General features: G+C 44.8%; 1 long non-coding RNA gene across 1 annotated transcript in view; it reads left to right on the plus strand.

Annotated features, from left to right (window-relative positions):
* LOC106726061 overlaps positions 1–5,783 on the plus strand; it is a 7,726-nt gene extending 1,943 nt beyond the window's left edge. Inside the window, exons 2-3 of the long non-coding RNA XR_001362076.1 lie at positions 50–183; positions 5,376–5,783. This is a non-coding gene — a long non-coding RNA (uncharacterized LOC106726061). The remainder of the gene's footprint in view (positions 1–49; positions 184–5,375) is intronic.
* The last annotated feature ends 863 nt before the right edge of the window (positions 5,784–6,646 follow it).

Consider the following 6,646-nt stretch of genomic DNA (forward strand, 5'->3'; position numbering starts at 1 on the left):
CCAGGAGAAAGCTTTTAAATTTTATATTATTTTATTTTTGCCTTTAAAGGCAAACGTCCTGGCAGTCTGGAGTAAAGGCCTGCTGAGTCAACCGCAGCTGATGCAAGGGGGGCTGGCCGGGGCTGGGATGCAGGAGTCCCAGACCGCAGGATATTTTGCAACTCAAATCCTCCCAGGCTGCAGGTAAACACAGGGTTGGACTTCCTCGAAGGCCTGATGGGCCAAGCAGGACAGTTTTTTGTGTTTAATATTTTCGCTCTCATTTGCACACCTGTTCAAACCACCTGCTCCTAGAGAATTTTTCTGCTTTCCTTCTTTATCCTTTTGCGTCCTCCTCTGCAAGATCCCTCAGGGCCACCACGCGCTCCCTGACGCTGGGGGCCACCTGAGGAACACATTCCTCCTCTGCTCTCTCCTGAGCACCAGGCTTGTCTGTCCAGCTATCTCCAGGACAGCCTCTTCATGTGCACAGGGACCTGGCACTGCCCATGTTTAATTCTAAACGCATCATCGTTCCCTACCCCTTCTGGTCCCCACTCCAGAGATGGCTCCTCTAATTCACCAAATTATTTCCCCGTCCCCACTTCTGCCCTGAGCTTTTTTTTTTTTTTTTAATATATTTTATTGATTTTTTACAGAGAGGAAGGAAGAGAGATAGAGAGCCAGAAACATCGATGAGAGAGAAACATCGATCAGCCGCCCCCTGCACATCTCCCACTGGGGATGTGCCCGCAACCCAGGCACATGCCCTTGACCGGAATCGAACCCGGGATCCCTCAGTCCGCAGGCCGACGCTCCATCCACTGAGCCAAACCGGTTTTGGCGCCCTGAGCTTTAATATAACTCAACAGGCACTGTTACTAATCTTGTCATTATTTAAAATTTTGGTATTTTGTCATCATGGGTTTTTTTTTCTTTAATTTTGGTTTTTAGAAAATATTGTGTAAAATACATTATTTATCTTTATGACTGAGCTTTTGGCACCCCCTTAAATCTTACTGGGGATATGAGTGCCTCACTTGCCACACCCTAATTCTGACCTGACTGGTAATGTTTTGTAATCGGGGTGCTGCTCACACGGGTGTGTTCGGTTTGTCAAAATTCAGCAAGCTGGCCCTAGCTGGTTTGGCTCAGTGGATAGAGCGTCGGCCTGCGGACTGAGGGGTCCCGGGTTCGATTCCAGCCAGGGGCACATGCCTGGGTTGCGGGCTCGATCCCCAGTGGGGGGCGTGCAGGAGGCAGCTGGTCGATGATTCTCTCTCATCATTAATGTTACCCTCTTCTTTCCTCTCTGAAATCAATAAAATATATTTAAAAAAAATTCAGCAAGCTGTACACTTCCAATTTTTGCACTTTTCTGTATGTATATTATGCTTCAATTTAAAAATTTATTATTTTTTTTTACTTAAAATATCACTCTCTGGTTTCAAGGGAATGTCTGCTGTCTGCTTCTTCTAGCTAGCACCCCCAGCACCAAAAAACAATCTGGCATACACTGAGACTCCGTACTTACTTCTTGTTGTTGTTGTTTTTTTTAATATGTTTTTATTGATTTTAGAGAGAGGAAGGGAGAGAGAGAGAGAGAAACACCGATGTGAGAAAGAAGCATCAATCAGTTGCCTCCCGCACACACCCTGACTGGGACCAAACCCACAACCTGGGCATGTGCCCTGACTGGGAATCGAACCAGTGACCCTTTGGTGCACTGGACGATCGATGCTCTACCAATTAGGCCACATTGGCCAGGGCTCAGTACTTATTTGTTGAATGAATGAATGAATGAATGAATGAATACAATATTATTTCAGTTAATTGAATCCCCACAAAAACTCCATGAGTATTTTGCTCTCCTTTTTCTAAAATGAAACACTGAGATTCAGGGAAGCGAAGTAATTTGCCAAGGATCACACAGGTAGTAGGTTTGAGTTCTAGCACCTCGATTAAAAAAATAAACAAAAACCTCTGACCAGCAGTGTACCTGGGTCTGGCCTTATCACTTAGATTACAATTATTTGAGCTGTATCTTTCTCTAGATAATGACTTCCTTGGGGCAGGGACTCAGGCATTTCTGACTTCCTTCTTCTAGCTACTTGCTTAGCACAAGGGAAAGGCTATAAATGTTTAAATGAATGAAGCAAAAAATGAATGAATGAGGCCAACAGTGATATGTGGGGGTTAGAGCACAGTTTTGAAGACAGATCTGCTAGCTGTGTGTCTTTGGGCATATTACTTAGCCTTTCTGAGTTTCAATTCCCCCGCCTATAAAATGGGAATAATATCAGTATCTCCCTCAAAGAATTATTGAGAATATAAAGGAGAAAATGACTGTTGAGTGACAGGCATATAATAGATACTTGAAAAATGGTAACTATTGTTTCTAGTGTTTTACATTTTCAAAGCCAATTTACATCAGGGTGGCAGGGATCTGTCTCTTTCTATTTCCAGGTATTGTTTTCTGGGGGTCTCTGGAGGAGGAAGGCGGGGACCTGATGCAGCCCACAGGAGCTTTCTTCCTCAAACTGGTCAAGAGAGCAAGTGCTGGAATAGTCCGGAAGTCTGGCCCAGCTCCTCACTGCCAGTGGTGCCACCGTTGATGAGTTGCTTCCTCTCTGCGAGCCTCAATTTTCTCTCTGTAGGATGGGGCTCAGAAAAAGCTTGATCATAATTATGGGGCTCTGTGGAGGGTCCAATGGCATGTTCCTGGGCCTAGCACACAGTAGGTCCTTTATAACATTTACATCTGAGGAATTGACCTGGCACTCTGAGGTGTGGGAGAACATGGAGACAGAGGGTCTCAGAGACCCCGACAAGTCCCAGTACTGATGGGAAAAACAAACAGCCTGGCTGGGCTCCATTTCGCTCTTAGAACCTTATTTCTCCTGAGAAGTGAAATACTAATTCCCTTTATGCGGATGCAACTTTGTGCAAAACCTTCCCACAAGTCATTCCTTGGTTCCTTCCTCTTCACCCCTTGTGCTGAGGGCAAGACCAAATTTTATGTATACATCCACTGGGCAGTTAAGGAGAATAAGGCATACTTGCTTTACCAAAGAAGGAAATTGGTAGCAAATTAAAGGTATGAAACCTGGACCTCACCCTTCCCCTCCCCCATACCCCAAACCCCCTCAAGGGGAACAGGCAACCTTGCTGGCATCCAGCCATGCCTGCCCCCACCTGGCAGTCAGGCACATTCATCACGGAGTTGCGGGCTGATTCACCAGAGCTGACTCACTTTAGAAGATGGACAGAGAACCAGTTGTGAGCCCGTGGAGTCCTCCCTTCCTCACTGAGGCTTGAAGTTAACACCCAAATTCAGTTTAGCTCTTAAGAAAGGGAAAGCACTGTGGGCTGGCTGGAGGCAGAGATCCCTGGACTCAGAAGAGGGTGGTTCAGTTCCACCCTGGCTCTGTTACAGTTTTCTGGGTGACTTCAGGCAAGTCACTTTCTAAGTCTGTCTCTTCAGTTTTGTAATAAAGGTATGACCGTAGGTGACTTCCAAAGTCACCTTCTCTTACTAGGTTGAGAAGCCTGGTCATAATGTCATGTGTACTGACAGTTTGTTTACAATGTGCCAGGTCCAGGGTGAAGTGAACGGTATATAATGATCTCCTTTAATTCTCATAACAAATCTTAGACATGCTGTTTTATCCCATTTCACAAAGAAGGAAACTGAGGCACAGTTTCAGACTAACATGCCCCAGGTCAAGCAAGTAAGCAAATGGTAGATGTGAGGATTGAGTTCAGTCTGTCCCCAGAACTCTCCACAATGTGCCAGGTCCAGGGTGAAGTGAGCGGTATATAATGATCTCCTTTAATTCTCATAACAAATCTTAGACATGCTGTTTTATCCCATTTCACAAAGAAGGAAACTGAGGCACAGTTTCAGACTAACATGCCCCAGGTCAAGCAAGTAAGCAAATGGTAGATGTGAGGATTGAGTTCAGTCTGTCCCCAGAACTCTCCTAATCCCATCTATACTTACTCCCTTTATTCTGCTGGACCAATTTCCTCAAAAACAGTTATGACAGGACATACATAACATAAAATTTCCATTTAACCATTTTTAAGTAGACAGTTCAGTGGCATTAAGCACATTCACACTGTTGTGCAGCCATCCCTACCATCCATGTCCAGAATTTTTTCATCTTCTCAAATAGAAATTTCATACCCAATAAAGAGTAACTTCCCATTCCCCCTGCTCCCCCGCCCCCCAGCCCTTGGCAACCACCATTCTACTTTCTATCCTTTGAAGTTGACTACTCTAGTTACCTGATAAACTTTCCTCATTTTAAAAACTACGATAATAAAGGTCAAGAGTTGTCTGGCCAGCGTGGTTCAGTGGTCGAGCATCAACCTATGAATCAGGAGGTCATGATTTGATTCCCAGTCAGGGCACATGCCCAGGTTGTAGGCTTGATCCCCAGTGTGGGGTGGGCAGGAAGCAGCCAATGAGTGATTCTCTCTCATCATTGATGTTTCTGTCTCTCTCTCTCTCTCCCTCTCTGAAATCAATAAAAAAAAAAAACTTGTTTTTAAATGGTCAAGAGTTATTTGACCCATCTAGTTGGCTGGACTTGGATTTAAGTTCTAGTTCTTCCATTCAACAGCTGTGTGCCCTCAGGCCGAATAAATCTTGCCTGGTGGAGTTATTGATTGGATCACAGGGCACAATGCATAGGAAGGTGTTGGGAAAGTCTGATGTTACTTCTGGAGCTTGTTAAATATACCTTTTCCCCGGAGGTCTGGGACCAGGACCCCAACTTGAGTTGATAGGTGTGAGAGCTGGAAAGAATTTAGAATTATGTGTATCAACCCATTTACAGGTAAGAAGACTGAGACCTAGAGAAGTGGTAATGACTTACCCAAAGCCATGGAACTTGATGCATCCATTCCCATCTGTGCCCTGAGCACGAGGCTGTGAATATGGCAGGTGTCCAACAGATGTTTGCTGCTGAGGTTGGAAAATAGAGGCCCCGGCATAGAAGAAGGGCTTCGACTGCTTGTGTTCCAGCCCATGTACCTGGAATTGTGAAGTGGATGGTAGAGCCTCTGCTTGTAGAAGGCACTGGGGCAATATTCTTTTATCTTGGGTTCTCCTTTTTACGGGTTCCCAGAGGCCTGCCCTTGTGGCTGATGGGCTCCATTTTTCTTCTTTCCTTAGAGTAATAATGTTAGGATTTTTCAGAAGCAGGTATCAGTATATTCAAGCCAACTTCAGCCAGTAAAGGAGAATTTATTAAAGCATATAGAGGTGTCTCCCAAACCAGTGGCAGGGGTGCAGTCAGGGGCTGAAAACGGTAATGGGCCCCATGAGGAGACTACCACCAGGATAGTCAACATCCCTCACCACGCTTTATTCCTCTCTCTTTTCACAGACAGGTATGTTCTGCTCTACCTGGCAGGATATGACCGTCACACAATGCCAGAACTCACATGGGACCATCTCAACGACCCTCAAGGTTGACTCAACTGTCTCCTGGTCCTGCTTCTGTTTCTAGATGAGAAAAGCAGATTGGTTCCGCTTTGGTTAGAGGTTTGCCCTGGGTCCGATTGGCTGTGGTCAGACCAATTGGCATCACAGAGCACAGACAAAGAGAACAGGGTGGGGCGGAAGAAGGGGTATGAGTCACAAAGGCAAACATGTGTATCTATTAAAAATGTTGAATAGAAATATACACACACTGATATGAAAAGAAAGGCAAGCCCAGTTGGTGAGGCTCAGTGGTTGAGCATTGATCTCTGTCATCATTGATGTTTCTATCTCTCCCTCTCCCTTCCTCTCTCTGAAAAATCAATAAAAACATTTTTGTTTAAAAAAAATCAAGATTGTTTTGAATGGAAAAAAACAGGTTACAAAACTACATTTATCACATTTTAAAACGTCAATATGCACCCTGGCTGGGTTGCTCAGTGGTAAGCATTGGCCCACAGACTGAAGGGTTGCGGGTTCAATTCCTAGTCAAGGACACATACTTCAGTTGCAGGCTCAATTCCCCGGCTCTGGTCGGGGTTTGAATGGGAGGCAACCAATTGATGTGCCTCTCTCACATTGATGGTTATCTCTCTCCATACCCCTCCACCCTTCCCTCCACTCTCTCTAAAAAAATCAGTGGAAAAAATATCCTCGCGTGAGGATAAAAAACAAAAAAGTCAATATGCATATGTAATATAATTGAATTTCTATACATAAGTGTAAGATAAATGTTCATTAAAATGATGGATAGTAGGATTGGGGATAACTTTTGTAATGCCTACATTTTACATTTTTTTCTGTAATGAATATTAGCTGAGTTATAATAAAACAGCTCTTACCGCACAGGGCTGCAGTGTGTGTTGACTGGGACATTGATTCCCTTATTCAGTGAATATTTATTAAGGATCGTTTATGTGACGGTTTGTAGAAGCTACACAATGACTGGCCAGTGACGAAGACTCAATAATTGGTGTCACCCAGACTCTGCCTTCCAGGAGTGCACAAGGCTGGCTGCTCAGACACAGGTCTGTGTTACTGCTTTGTGCGTTCTAAAAATCTAGGAAATGGCCCAGCCGGTGTGGCTGAGTGGTTGAGCGTCAACCTATGAACTAGGAGGTCACAGTTTGATTCCCAGTCAGGGCACATGCCAGGGGTTGCCAGCTCAATCCCCAG

Source organism: Myotis brandtii, unplaced genomic scaffold (genome assembly GCF_000412655.1).
Source record: "Myotis brandtii unplaced genomic scaffold, ASM41265v1 scaffold220, whole genome shotgun sequence".
NCBI classification, from domain to species: Eukaryota; Metazoa; Chordata; class Mammalia; order Chiroptera; family Vespertilionidae; genus Myotis; species Myotis brandtii.